The 15,744-nt window shown below is 39.6% G+C and overlaps 1 long non-coding RNA gene across 1 annotated transcript in view; it reads right to left on the reverse strand.

Moving 5' to 3' along the window:
- LOC105097691 (uncharacterized) overlaps positions 1-15,744 on the reverse strand; it is a 708,424-nt gene that overhangs the window by 548,977 nt on the left and 143,703 nt on the right. The window contains exon 4 of the long non-coding RNA XR_010378103.1: positions 5,611-5,721. This is a non-coding gene — a long non-coding RNA (uncharacterized LOC105097691). The remainder of the gene's footprint in view (positions 1-5,610; positions 5,722-15,744) is intronic.

Below are 15,744 nucleotides of genomic sequence, written 5' to 3' on the forward strand. Positions count from 1 at the left end.
TTATCAAATCCCATGCCATTACACTACTTAAGATCATCACACATGCTATCAGTAGTCAAATTTTCATAAACTAGGATGCCCTGCGCTAGATGGTTAAGCCCCTCTTATTTCTCTATAGGGAATAAAAGCAGCTTGCCCACGTTCACACAAATGTTCAGAGTGGACTAACACTTGGAACCAGATTTTCTGATCTTACCCTAGGGCTCTGTGCACTAAATTAACCATCTCCCCCATCTGACATCAAAACTGTACTTGCCGTCTCTCTACACACCTGTAATCTGGCTTTAGCCTTCCCTAAAGTGATCAAATATTCCAAGTCTGTACCATGAACTGCACTCAAAGCTTACCCATGGGTTAAATCAAGGTCTAGGAGAATGACACAATTTACAATCCTTAATGCAAAGTCAATTACACCACAGGGCTCGTTGTTTTAAGAGCTGACATCATTTGCATATGTGAAATGAAGTTGACGTGCAGTTGAAATGACAGAAACAGATGCTTCTGCCATCACTTAATATGAAACATAATTTCCCATGCTGGTGAACAGAAGGCTATCATTTACAGAGGCTTTGGAGCAAAGGGTCTTACATCTTAGCATCCATGGAGTATAAAATGTCTCCGAACTTTTCCCAAAACATGTTTTGTTTTGTTCATTTAATGCTATACATTCCTATATCGGTTTAGGTTATAAACCCCACTGCTTAATGGTTGTCCACAGGCTGACAGACTCACTCCTGCTTCTAAGATATAAATCCCCAGACTGAAAACCTGAGCTTCTGAAAATTTAAACAACTTAAAATATCCAGTCAAGAATCTTTAAGTTAAAATTCTAAGTTTGCTATAGTACAATGGTGATTTAAATGCCCCTATTCATCAAGTTTTCCAGCCTAAATTTATTCATTACTCAACAGATATTTGTTGTTTGGAAACAACATGGTACAGTGTTGAGGGCAAGAAATGTGCCCTAGGAACATATACAGCTGCCTCTCCCACTTACTAGTTCTATGGTCTTGGATTAGAAACTCGGATCTTCTGAGACTCTACTTCCTTTCTACGCAAAAAAATGATCATGCCTTTCAAGGCTCTTGTGGAATCAAATTAAATAACACACGAGTCCAATTCAGTATTTGACAGCTCCTAGTCAATAACAAATGTCAACCTACTCGGAAACCCCTCTTCCTTCCCGCAAGGTAGCTTCTCCTACTATGTGCTGCTGTGTGTTATAAACACAAAGGTATGGGGTATAGTTGTTGACTCAAGAGTTCACAGTGTGAAAAAATTCAAATTCCTTTCTATCTTAGTGCCACACAAATGATTTCTCATCTGGAAAGCTGGACACAACTTTATTATCCTCTGGTATCTTGTTCCCTTGTCATCTTCAGATCTCAATCTAAGTGACACCTCTGAAGAAGAGTCTATCCTGACATACAAGCAGTCTTAATTCCAATATCCCATTTCTTTCCCTCATGGTGGTTATTACTATTTATGTAATCATTATGCATGTGTGTGTGTGTGTGTGTGTGTGTGTGTGTGTGTGCGCATATTTTCCTTCACTGCTAGACTGTAAGAAGGCTAGGAACACATTTTCCTTATTGCTAATATTCCTTGTCTAATGCCTAGCCCTTAATAAACACTCAAAAATATTTGTCCAATAAGTGAATAGAGATACAGGTTGAACAAGAAAAATGCCATCTATTTCACTTATGAAAATAACATTCTACAGTGAAAACAAATATCAAAGAACAAATTTTTAAGAAACAATTGTCCAACTATAATCGAGACAAAAGTATCAAATAGAAGTATGTTAAGGACATTTATTTTTGAATGAAGACATAGCTATACTATAATTTGATGAGCCCTATAATCAAGGAATGAACAAAGATGATGGAAAGATTTGTTCCAACTAGACAGAAGATAAACCTGAGGTTTCATAGAGTAGCTGACATTCTAATGTAGGTCTTGAGGAATAAGTATAATATGGTCAGAAGTGGAAAAGGCAAGAGAGTATTGCATGAATGATAGAGGCCTCACCAAATTGTAACCAAATTGACAACTTGCATAGAACGTTTGTCACAAGGTAGACAGGAATGCCAAACCGGGCAAACAAGAAGAGCATAGATCAAAAGTAACATAACAGTGAGAACTTCAGGTTCAGCTCTGACACATAAAGCGTTTGGAAGTCATCGTTCCCATCCTTTTAAAAAAAAATTGGACATATATACAAACTGAAACTCAATGACTTCCCCTGGACTATTCAAAGAACGGAACTTGCAGAGAAAGCCACCAGCCTGAAATCTCAAGAGATAGGCTCATCTGGACAGACAAAGCCAAGATCTGCTCTGAGCCATCCATTTGAATGACGTGTAATTTCCTAGGGCTGCTGTAATGAATTACTACAAACTTAGGGGCTTAAAACAAAAGAAATGTATTCTCTTACAGTTCTGGAGGCTAAATGTCCAAAATCAAGGTGTGGACAGAGCTGTTCACCCTTTGAAGGCTCTGGGGAAGAATCTCTTCTTGCTTTTTCCTACTTTCTGCTGGTTGACAGCAAGTCTTGACACTCCTCAGCTTGTAGCTGCATCATTCTGATTTATACCTCTTTCCTAACATGGCTGTCTTCTCTTGGTTATGTCTCTGTGTCTTCCCTCTGTGGGTTGCTCTCTATGCGGTTTAGATAAACTGAGATTTTTTTCCATATCATCAAGTTCTGGCTCCTTTTGCTCAGCAATTCCTTCCTCAATTTATTTCTGTCCTTTCACACTTTATTATAATTGGAAATCTTCCTTCCCTTTTTCTTATGAGGATATCTACCAGTCATTGGATTTAAGGCCCATCCTAATCCAGTATAACTTCAACGGAACTTGATTACCTCTGCAAAGACCTTATTTCCAAATAAGATCACTTTCACGGGTATTGGGGATTAGAACTTAAATCTATCTTTTTGGAGGGACACAATTCAACCCACTACAGGTTGTCCTCTGACCCCCCCAAATTCATATTTTTCCCATGTGCAAAATACATTTACCCTATCCCAACATCCCTGAAAGTCTTAATGCATTTCAGCCTTTCATCTAAGTCTAAAATCTCATCTAAATGATGGAGCATAATTGCCAGTCCTTAAGTGCAGGCTGCTCATAGTGGCTTTTCCCCAAAAGAGTAGAAAGAAATAGAATAACTTTACAGAGGGGAAACCTAACAAACACTAACTGCCAGAAGATCAAGGTAAACATCAACAGTGATAACCGGAGTTGATAGAGTTTCCTTGATCTGATGTGATGAGAATCAAATTTATTTCTTGTCTTCCTCCCAAGAACACACTGCTCCAGGCTAATAAGGAGGAAAACAGACAGATCCCATCTGAGGGATTTCTGCAAAGCACCTGACCAGGACTCCTCAAAATTGTGAAGGATATTAAAAACGAGGAATATCTGAGAAACTTTAACAGCCTGAGGAAACATGAACGACAAGTAATGTGGGGTCCTGATTGGGATCCGGGAACAACGACAACAAAAAAGACATTACGTTAAAAATGAAGAAAATCTAAATAAAGTCTGGACTTTAATAATAATGTGTCAGTAGTGACTCACGAATTACAACAAACGTATGATTCTTACGTAAGATATTAATAACAATGGGAAGTGAATGTCGGGTATATGGGAACTTGCTACGCTATTTTCACGATTTTGCTATAAATCTGAAACTATTCTAGAGTTAAAAGTTTATCTCAAAAATAATTAAAGATTTTCATTGACCACTCATGAGCAAGATCCCACATATATCACCAAAAAAACAAACAAACAAACAAACAAAAAAAACACTCTCTGCAACTTTCCCAAAAAGGTACAGAAGAAAAAAACCAGTAAAACTCACACAAAGATAGTGAAGCCAAAGTAACTATTCCTCTAAAACCACATTCTTTTCTTCATTCTCTGACTCACAGAAATGCTCTGCCATCCTCCTGAGAGCCAGAGAAAGGCGTCCTTTTGGCAAGAAAGGTGAAGGGGAGTGCAGTGTTCATGAATTTACATTAAAAATTGCGACTCCTCTACTTCCCTACGGGGTAGGCACCATTTTTGTTTCCGCACTTTGGGTTGCCCATCCACCAGGTTTCACCCCTGTTTTCTTATTTTCTGGTCCAGCCTGCCTTGCCTTATAAAAGCTGAAAGCCTCAGATTCTCACCTCATCAGACACTTACTGAAGTTCAGAGCTGGACGTGTGACAAAATCCCGGGGAATTCTGTTGAGGCTTTCGGAAGAATTTTTCTTCCTAATCAAAAGGTACGTGAACAGAACCTCCTCATGATTCCTCTTCCATGTCTCTCATGGGTAGAATTGTAGGAGGATATGATGTCTGAAGTGACAGAAGCTGTGTAGCAACCATGAAGGGGTAATCCTAACAGCGAAAATCAAACCACCGAGAAGGGCGGGTCTCCTAAGGCTAGAAGAGCATCACCCTTTGATGGCATCAATGAGCTTCTGAATTTGCTAATCCCAAAACCTGCCCCACATGGAGAATTCTTGTTAAATGGTTAATAAATATCCTTATGGTTTCAGAGTCTTTGGGTTGTATGTTGTTACTCAGAGAGGAGAGCCCTGTAACTGTGACACATCTAATTACATCGTTCCATAAATTTGCTTCTTCCCTGGTCCAATGTACGTTTGTCCACCTGAACATGACCTATATTGTTCAAAGTCCAATGAAATTTTCAACCCCTGACAATCTCCTTCCAAGGCAAGACAGCCCTGCTCTAGTTCATTAACTTTTATTATCTACAGCAGGGGTTCAAACAGCTTGTAGCTCAAAAGAATTATTTGAGGAACTCGTTAAACATTCAGCTTCCCAGACTCTACCTCAGACTTACTAAATCAGTCTCTGAAGGAAAGAAATCAGGAAATTTCCATTTTTAACAAACTCTTCAAATAATGTGGTAATCCTCTAAATTTCGGAAGCACTGTACCATATTGCATTGATACCTAGTTCATATGTTCATTACCTAACCCTGTAACCAGATTTGTAAGCTTTCCGAGGGCAGAAACTAAGCTTTAAGTAATACGTTTTAGTTTTTCTGATATATTCTCTATCTTCTGGGGTAGTATCACTCAGAAACATAGCTCTAGTTCACGCCAGGTCTAGAGATGATTCAGGTGGAGTGTTACATAAAATGGATAAATGTGATATTCTTATCTTAAAGATATGGCCTGAAATCTAATTTCAAAGCAGCCGTTAAGAAGCAGCAGGGGTAAAAATCATCTATAGAAAACTAAATAAAAAAGAACTCTATAAGAACCACTTTGCTACATCAGACACCAGGAATTCCTGAGAATTTTTTTTTTATTATTTAGCTTCTGTTTATTACACATAATGCTAATTTAGACAAAAATAATAAGTAAAAAGGATGGAGGTGAAACTCAAACGGTTGACTGTTGAGGAAGATTGCTGTGGGATTGTGGTAAATTGTCTTAATTTTATTAGCCATAACAGTAATCTAGTAATGAACTAGGGAAAAAAAAATACTATCTACCTTTCAACTTGTTTTGGTGCTTTGTACCAAATGTTGCACATAGTAAGAAACGCATTAGTAAAAAGAGAAATAAAGTCGCACATTTTACCCCTTGAATAGTGAGTCTCTGTGGTCAGTCATACACTTGGTGCTTCATTCATTCAACAAACGCTTGGTGAACCTCTGCTGTGCAAGGGCTGTTCAACCAGTCATTTGGATGCTGCAGGGACGAAGCATAAAAAGCTTGGAATTTTTATTTTTAACAGGCTATTTGGCTGACTGATAACCTCTCAGGTTTACAAAGCACCGGTCTGTGTGACACGGATGTTTAGTCATGTGTTCATTACCACTGCCCTCGTGAAACATGCAGGAGAAGGTAGGCAATGAACACATTTACAAATAAATACACAGTCTGACAAGTATTAAGTACTACACACAAAAAAAATAAATCATGGTAGTACCAGTTTTGGCAGTTGGTGTTCTTTTATATCCAGAAACCAGGAAAGTCCCACTAATAAGGTGGCATTTGAGTAAAAGCTGAAGAAAGGGAGGGAGTGAGTCATGGGATATCTCGGCGGGGGACAGTATTCCAGGAAGAGAGAGATCAGGTAGGGCCCTGGAGCAGGAGCTTATAGCATTTTTCGGGAACAACAAGGAGGCCCAACTGAGAAGCTGAGCCACAGGGAGAGAAGGAGAAAAGGAGGTTGTTGAAGTAGCAGAGGGGCTGACCCTGAAAGCCCATTTGGCCATCCCAAAGTCTTTGGAATTTATTCTGAATGAAGTGGAAGACCAGTTGATGATTTTGAGGAAAAGGGCATATAATCTAACTTATGTATGAGAAAAGGGATTTTGCCTGCAGCATCGAGCACAGAGCATAGGAAGAGCAAGCGTGGCAGAAAATAGCCATTGATGACATCAGGTGTGTACTCAGTCAAAACTATCTCGTCTTCAAATGTTCCCTAATGATGAATGAAGGAGGGAGCAAAGTGTGAAAGTCTCTTCCACTGAAGTATATTTATTACTCCTTTTATTTTTAATGTTTCCCACATGACTAATAATAACATAACTCAACAATGTATCATTTCCTTTTGACTGCAGTTGGTCCTAGCGATAGGATGAGGTGATTGATTGTGGCCTGACAGTCAATGATGCCGTATCTCTTTCAACTTTCCAATAGAATTTGACTTAGGAGTCCCTGGATTATGGTAAATTTGATATTGATACGATCACTTAAAAGCCTACAGAAATATGTAATATACTGCAATGGTGCACATCTGAATGGGATCCAAAAGCTGATTCGTTTTGCCTTCTAACCCACATCAAGCTAAAGTCTTGATGGAATGCTGAATCATCAGTTCTTGGATCAGGGTCAGCCTTGATCAACGTCCAAAATAAATCAATAATATAGAAAAGTTGAACAAGATTGGCTGTTAAGCCCTTGAGAACAATTGAGGCTTGCATTTCTCATTCTGATGAGCTAACAAAAAAACCCCCAGAATAATGAAACTACACAATCTTATACTTTAAGCTGATTTTCCGTAAACCACAAATAAACACAGCATCTTCTCAAGCTAATACTCAACAGCTTAGAATAGCACCTCTAGATGCAAAAACATCTTTTCTCTATTTGAGAATATCTGGTATTTGTATATAGAACCAGAAACCTTTCACATTTGACCCAAAACGGATGGCTGAACCAAGGCCTACGATTACTTTATTTCCATTAGTTGTTGGAAATTCTTCGCTTCTGATGTAAGTGTTAAATTGCTTCTGTCTCATTCCAAATTAGTGGCCCAGCATCATCCTTAAAGCAGACCAATTCTTCTCTTTGGCAATACAAAATTAAATTGTTTACCTTCCAAATATTGAAAGCTCTTATATATCGAACCTAAACTTTACCCATCATATAGTTACCAATTCTTCACCATGGCTAAATGAGAGTATAAAATACTTAGCTCTGAAAAGATATGTCATTATGTAACATGCAATATTGTCAACTTTTGGTACATTACTTTCTGAGTCATTAGTAAATACACAATTTTTCACAAAGCATATGTCATTGGAAAACCAAGCACAGGAAATATTTGAATGAAATGCAAGCATCTGACAGTCAGGAGAGATACTGTCTTAAAGTTGAGCTTTCTACATGCTCTAACTTGCATGAATCATTAATATTTCTTCAATTATTTAGGGCACAATTTTTATTTTTCACTGAAGGCATCGTGAGAAGATTTATAATAGTCTTTTTAGTGGTTACAATACCACATCTGTTTACCTAAATAAGATTGTATCTTGCTTTATGTGTGTGCCCATAACCACACTCCAATGCTAAAGAGTAAATGCACACTGCAGTGGGTTTTGTAACATTAACCACTTCATCTTTATTAATCTCCATAGCTATCAGAAAAGAACATTTTAGCATTTTTAAATACCTGTGTCATAAGGAACTACAGAGGAAATAATTGGAAATATAATTATGCCCACTATAATTAGATGATACATAATCCCACATGTAAAGTACAGTAATATAAATACATAAATGTTTCTCATCATAGTTTTCTACCTATGGAACCAAATCTAGCTTTTCTTCACTTTTTTCCTAACTAGAAGTTTCTTGGGTGAGTCAGAGCTAAAATTCAAAAGAAAATGAGGAGGGAAATGAGTCAGGAAGTTTTTGAAAAAAGATATACCAAAAGAAAAAAAACTAATTTTCTTATCCATATTAATAGAAAACAGTTCTGTGTCCATCATGTCATCTAATACTATATATGAAAGTGAAGAGCATGAGTCAAAAGCCTTTCACTCATTTTAGAAGCACTTCTTCTGGGTTCAGACCCCCTTTCTTCACTCCTTACGTCCTGTTTATGGTGGGGAAATGCATGGAGGTGACAGAAGTCTCAAAACTGACTGCATATCCAAACAAGGCACGTTTATCTGGAATCTGCCTTTCCCATCAGGAGGAGCTCAGTCCCACAGCTCCTGAGGACTATACGGCTTAATTTCTTTATTTATGGTTAGTCTTCCTCTTAAAGCCACATTCAGAAAGCAGGACAAACGGAAATGATTCTGAGTTTCCATCTGTGGTATGAACACTGACAGCAGCTTTTAATGCCCACTGTACTGAGCCCTGGTGATTGTCCACGCTGGCCGAAAGGTGGGAGCAAGATACTGCTTAACATCTACCAAAGTGTGAACATAATTCCTTCTGCTCTTGCTTTCTACTCTGTGCTCCAGGAAGGTAATGGCCTTTAGAGATTCAAAAGATGACATATTCAAAAATTCTGTAGACCCAAGTATACTCAGGCAGAATTTTTCATGAAAAAAACATGACCACATTGTCCCTTCTATTAATCAGTAAGGCATTGAAAACTGGTTTTTATAAATTCTAATGGCAACACAGTATAGGAGGGAAGAGATGGCACTGATAATCAAAGACCTAGAGCTTACTCTGAGCCACAAACATTTATGATTGCAATGCTGTCATTTTTCAGGTTCCCTTGCTAGAATATGGGGATGGAATTTGATTACAAATTAATGCTGTGGGGTTTTGATTGCGAGAAGGCTGGATATGTGTTTACAGCACACGGTCAAGGGCAGAATGCACTTTCCCAGTCTGACACTCTGATACTCCCCGCTACAAGGCCATAGGGAATAAGGCAATGGCATCTATGCGATACCAGGTTCACTGGAGATTGGTTCTGGGATTGAGTCAGGTCTCAAAGCAGAATTTAAACAATTGTGTATCCCAGCAGCCCCAGTTTTTTTTTATAGCTTTTACCTGCACTTGCTTCAGCAGAAGCAGGGATCCACCTATCACGTTTCCATCCCACTCAAGGTGGCTACTTTGGAAACCAGAGGGCACAGCTAATTGGCTTACTCACTCTGAACATACACACACACACATACACACACACACAGAAAGAGAGTCTACTTTTAATGGTACAAGTTTGTTGTTCATTTTCCTTGCCCATTGAGGCAAAAAGCTCAGCAATCTTTAAAAAATAAAAGATCTGTTAATAAGGACAAGATCCAGTCCAGTTCCTTCCTAAACATTTTACTGCAGAAAGCCTCTAATTAACCTTCATTTAAACAATTCACTAGGTTAACAGACCTGTTCCACTCCCTCTGATAAACTCACCAAACTGACTAACATCCATGGACTGATAAACTTATGGGCTTCTTTCTGGCATTCAGCCCAATTACAGGCCCACCAGTTGGGTTGTACTCCTCCCAAGAGTCAATTGTGTTTCTTTGTTCCTATGCTGTTTAGACCAGCTGAACTTGTTAAGTTGTTAAAGCACTTAATAAACTATTGTGTAAACTGCTGAAATGAGCCCAAAAGAATGAAAGGCGTTTTTCTATGACAATCAAATTGTATGTTTTGAAAAGACGCTCTAAATAGGATCACTATCAAAAATTACTATCAAATTAGGTGTGAATAAGACAGGGGAGTCATGAAAATCTTGATGGAGTCTGGAAGTAGGCAGCGTCACAAATACTTTAAAATTCTGACTCTTTTTAAAGAAATGGAACCTAGAAACAGGATATGAGTGACACAGACTCACGGGTGCAGTTTAGTCAAGAAAAAAGATAAAGAACTCCAATGAGTGGTGCTCCCCTCAGATAAGGGCCTCAGATTACATTAGTGAGGTTGGCAAATGAATTTATATTTAAATGGTTTACATTAAAGTAAAATATTTAAGTTGACTGTATGTTTCATTTTTTTATGAGTCCCTCTTTAAATGACTTTTTCAATTAGCCCACCACCCATTGTTCCTAATTGCTTTGGGTAAGAGGTCTGCTTCTATTTTTCTAATCTAACCACATTTCACTCAGTCCTGTCATTCACTCTGCTTCCCTCAAGGCAAACCCCTCAGAATAGTATTTATTAAGAAATCTCTCTATAGCGTGACTAAAAATGCTGGCACGTAAAAAGATAGCAAGTCTTTGCATTCTAACAGTGAGCAGTGATAAGGAATCCTATCAACCTGCATAAATTAAGATTTCATTCTGGCTTCAATTTACTTCTAACCCTGTTATCATTCCGTGACATTTTGCACTACTGGGGGAAGAGGTTGGCTAAGTCATTGGTGCAGATGTAATTTATGGCAATTTAAACTGAGTCAAGAAGTTAATAACTTTGAAATAATGCAGGCACCTCATACTGACTTTAATCAGGGTTTATTAAAAGATGGGTTACATACGCCTTTTTGCCCTTCATGTATCCTCATTTAGAAACAAGTTTACTAGTAATTAAGCAAAAGCCCTCATAGTGCTCTTAATATTTTCTGAATTGTGAGCTTTTTGTAAAAGTGACTTGTCAGAACATAAATGGTTAAAAACATCCCTTGGCTCACCTTCAACACCCCTAGGGCACATTACCGGGCAAAAAGCACATTTCTCTCCACTCTGAAATGGTAGAAAATGACACTGTTGTGAAGCCTCTGGGACTCCTCACTCAACATGAATATTCAGCACCAAGAACAGAAGCTTCAGCACATCAAATTAAATGTAACCTTAAGAAGAGCTTATCATTTTTAAGTCATTTGCATCTTTTCCCCGCAGACTCCCCTTCCCAACTGTGGAAGATGACTGGGCATCTCCAGTCGGCGTGAACATCAAGTACCGGAGGGAAGAGGCAAACGGATGGCTTTGCTGGAGCTCCAGGGTGCAGAGCTTGGGCTGGTCACCTGCAACAGCCATGCAACCCCCAAACAGCCAGTAGTACATACTGACAAGCCCCACAATACTACTCAAGCACTGTAAGAATCTGTATGTGCTAGGAATTCTCAGTTAGGATTGTATGGTTACTAGTATCAGAAACCCAGCTGAAGCTGGTTTAAGCAATGGTGGGAATATGTTGTCACATTTGACCCGGAAGTTACAGGGGAGTAGACTGGCCTCAGGCACAGATGGTTGAGGGGTTCAAACAACCTTGTTTGGTCTCTCGCTCCTTCCCTAATCTCTGCTCTCCCAGATAGCCCTCACTGCATAAAGGCAGCAATAATATATGTTACCCTGGAAGCCTGCAAATTCAGCTAAAGGAGCATTCCTGGGTGTCCATGTTAGCCTTTTGACTGTGCCATCCCTATGTGGGTTACAGGGCCATGCTTTTAGCAAGGAACTAATTAACCTCTTCAGGATAGCAGTGTATGGAAAAAAAGACAATTGCCCCAAAAACCGGATGCAGAACTGACCAAAAAATATAAATAAAATAAAATAGCTAACATGCACAAAAATCCCTTAAAAGAGTCAATGGTCAGGGAGGTAGGCAGGGAGGGTACATATGGGATAAGGAAAAGGAAGCAAGCTTTGGGGCCAGAGTTCTGTTGCTGAAAACTGTTTACACCACCTACAAGCAGTGAGCCCCTAAGTCACTCGTCTCTTTAAGCCTGTTTCCTATCTGCAAAGCAAGTCCCAGTTGGCAGGACTATTTCAAGAATTAGACATCTTCTTTGTAAAGCACCTAGCATGAGGCCTGCCATGATAGTAGATGCTCAGTTAAGGGCAGTTCTTACTCACTGAGTGAGGCAAAGGAGCCAATATTAATTCTGAGTCTCACCAAAAGGAAGCAGAGTGTTGAAGCAATGAAAAAATATGTTTACCCCCTCTAACAGGGAGTAAATAAAATGACCATATTTGCTTTGAGACATTTCAAATAAAATTTAGCATAAACCTATAAAACAGCAATTATATCTAACATAAGTATCAAAGTACTGTTATACGCTGAAATTATTACAGTGACATTTACAAACCAAGCACGCGCTCAGAGTGTGTAGTCGCAATGACTATGTGGCAAATTTTTCAGTCTCAGTATTCACATTGATATTTAATACACACTGAATAATTAGCACAACTCAAAATGGGCTAAATGTGTTTCTAAAAACAGAACTAGGAGAAGGCAGCAGCAAAGGCTGGTGAATGAGCAAGGAACAGAAGGCTATTTAGAGTCTGAAATCCCGTTTCTGGCTCTCACACTAACCTCCTCTGTGACCTTGACTGCGAGTCCATTAACTTCTCAATGCTCGCCTCGTCTGCGAAAAAAGGAGCTAGTGGCCTCTAATCACCTCTGCAAGACAGTCTGTGTTCGAGAACATGGCATGAAAAATGGGAGAAGGTTTATTTCAATCCTTGAATTTCACCTCACCTCCCAATTTTATTAAGTGAGCAATTAATTAATACACACGTATCCTTCTCATTAGTTGCACATACATGTTAATTGGGTTTTAATATGTTTAAGACCAAATCTATTAAATAGGCACACTTTGTAGTTAATACAGGAATTCAAATGCACAGAATCACAGAGTTATAGAGACAGAGGTAATCCTGGAACTGAACAAGTCTAACCTCTTCATTTTATAGATGAGGAGAATCAGAACCACATCCATATCTTCTAGGCCTGAATGCTGCTGTACCATTCCACTTAAGCAAGAGACTTTTCTTTTTAAAAGATTTTACAGTTATTTTTAAGACAGTATCAGGCCTCTCAACAGAAAGAGTGAAACTGAATCCCCCTAAAACAGTTCCTCTGCCAAGTTTATGATTAACCTCTAATCAAAATGTTACTCCCTTTCTTGCCCAACATCTGTTCTCCTCAAGATTAAGGCCTATCAAAGAAAAGGGGGGATTGAAAGCAAGCAAGACTCTGTGGGGCCCTCCTGGTCATGAAAGCCTTTCCGTGTCCCCCATGTCTTATTTGTAGGAAAAAGGTTTCAGCCTCCTAGACCTTCCCTGAGTTCTAAAGGGCAGATTCAAACAGTCACTAATTAGGGAAGTGAGGGAATGCAGAAAGAAACGATAGTACAGAGAGGGGGCTCTGGTCCCGGTTCCTCCTCAAGGGACATATGTAACAATCTAATCCTTATTCCTGAGTTCTTCTACAGGAATTAAGGCCCCCAGCCAGGGGAAGGATGGTAACTTCAGGCTAAGCACAAGCATGACTGGTTGGAGCCAGAAAGCTGATGACTGAGGTAACCACCGTGGTACCTCCCCAACAAACCAATCAGAGGAAGGTCATACACCCTGCAGATCTCCCCCCAGATTTTTCCAAAAAAAAACTGTTCCCTGAAAACCACTGGGGAGTTTGGGTCTTTTGAGCATGAGCCACGCCATTCTCCTTGCTCACCCCTGCAGTAGAACTTTCCCCATTTCAAGCTGTGATGTTTTGGTTTGTTTGGCCTCACTGTGCATCGGGCACACAAACTTGGGTTCAACAACACGAGGAGAAGACTATAAACAAGCAAAAAGACAGATGTAAGAGGCAGGACTGAACACAGATGGTCCAGACTGGGGTCTGAAACTAGTTGAAAAGATGTCCTTGAGAAGGGAGACTGGGGAAAGCCACGAAACACAGAGGTAAATGAAAGAGCAGAAAGGGAAAGAATTTCAACTTAACAATCTCCACATCTTACAAAACAGCACATGACTCTCTGCAAAGTAAACAATCAGGTAGATGTACGTCAGAGGGAGAACTAAACACTAGAATTCAGAGAAAATGTTTGCTAACCAATATACTATAAGGTTAGTAAATTAGCAGATGATAAGGAAAATTTTAAATAAAATATCATCACACCTTAACAACTGTTTTGAGTAACTACAAGCAAATTGTAAGCAAAGAGAAGATGATTATTAGAAGGCAATATGTGCCAAATGCCTAGAAAATCAACAAACCCATTGTGTTTAATGATAGAAAAAAATTTTTTAATCTTAAATAAATAGGCTTTATAACCTTGTCTTTATGGCCCAGAGAACAGGAGGGAAGGGAGCAGGGCACAACTACTGAAGGAATGACACAGCAGTTGAGAACAGGATCATCTTGTTAGAACCAAGATGGCGGAAGATTTGACTTCCAGTAGTCCTTGAGCCTCATGGCACACCCGTAGGCGCCATGACAGTTCTAGGCTGACCATACAAGGCCAAAAAGTGGACCCGGGGGCCAGATTTCTGGAAATCCCTGCCCCTTCCCCGGAGTAGTTGGAATAATCCTCCTACTCATTAGCACATGAAATTACCGAGCCCATAAAACCTAACAACTCTGCACCCTGTGGTCCCTCTCTCTCTTGTCTTCTGAGATGGCCCGCACTCTGTCTATGGAGTGTGTATCTATTTTTACTTTCAACTAAACACACCACAGTTCTTGGCTTCTCTCCTTCTCATCTTTTAAGAAGGCCTGCATTCTGCCTGTTGAGAGTGTATCTCCTCAGCCGTTTTCCCTTCTGAGTGAGACAGACTCTCCTCTGTCTGCAGAGCATGTATCTCTCTAAATAAAATCGCTTTCACTTTACCATGCCGTGAATTTTTTCCTGCGGGAGGCAAGAACCTATTCTCCAACAACACAACTGCTAAAAAGTGACTTGAGCAGGACTTTTGGAGTTCTGAAGTAAGAAGCTCATTGGATCCATTGATAAAACTGAACAAAATTGTCAAAAACTAACATTTCAGAATTTTGGAAAGGACCAAAGGTACAACTTCACTGAAAATGAACTGAAGACATTCAACAGATTGAGACACGTTTATTCAAGGGAAAAACCCTAAACCTTGGGTCATAACAGAGGGAGTCTATGGGATTTTAGCCTGGAATTGCTTCCAACCCCCCCACCCAGCAACAACAGATTCATAGATCTACTAGGGTGGGGCAAGCTGTGAAAAACAGTGGTTTCATTGACTGAGAGGGATGTTGATTTGGAGGAAAAGCCAGAAAAAGCCCACATTCCTATACACTGTCAAAAAGAATAGGAATCTTAATGTTAAGAGAATGGGGAAGACCAAGGTCACAGCTGGCCTGAGGTGATGCTCCTGGCTGGGTTTAGTAACAAGGTGGCAGACTAGCTAGAAATTTAACAGGGAGAGCCAGAGAATGAGACAGGCACACTGGCCCTTGATAAGCAAACACACATCCCTGGTGGTCTGAGAGACTGTGCATAAGGACAAGGTGAGACAAGAGGGAAACCACACACCACTGGCTGAATACAAGGCCATGCACACGTGCAGAGGTGACACAGCAAATAAAAATGAGGGAAGTCTTGTAAACTGATGGAACTTTGAATGCATTCCCCAAACCACACACATAACCATTGGCAAAGGGTGGAAATGTTACTGACTCGAGATGTTTAAACATGAAGGAAGTCAGAATACGTAACCCCAAAATATGCTACTTTGGCACAAGAATTATTTTGACCTGAAGGCATCTGAGAAGCAGATATAGGAAAAGTTTCCTGCCTTCTCCCTATTTGCCTAAAAGCTG

This window comes from Camelus dromedarius, chromosome 27, assembly GCF_036321535.1.
Source record: "Camelus dromedarius isolate mCamDro1 chromosome 27, mCamDro1.pat, whole genome shotgun sequence".
NCBI classification, from domain to species: domain Eukaryota; kingdom Metazoa; phylum Chordata; class Mammalia; order Artiodactyla; family Camelidae; genus Camelus; species Camelus dromedarius.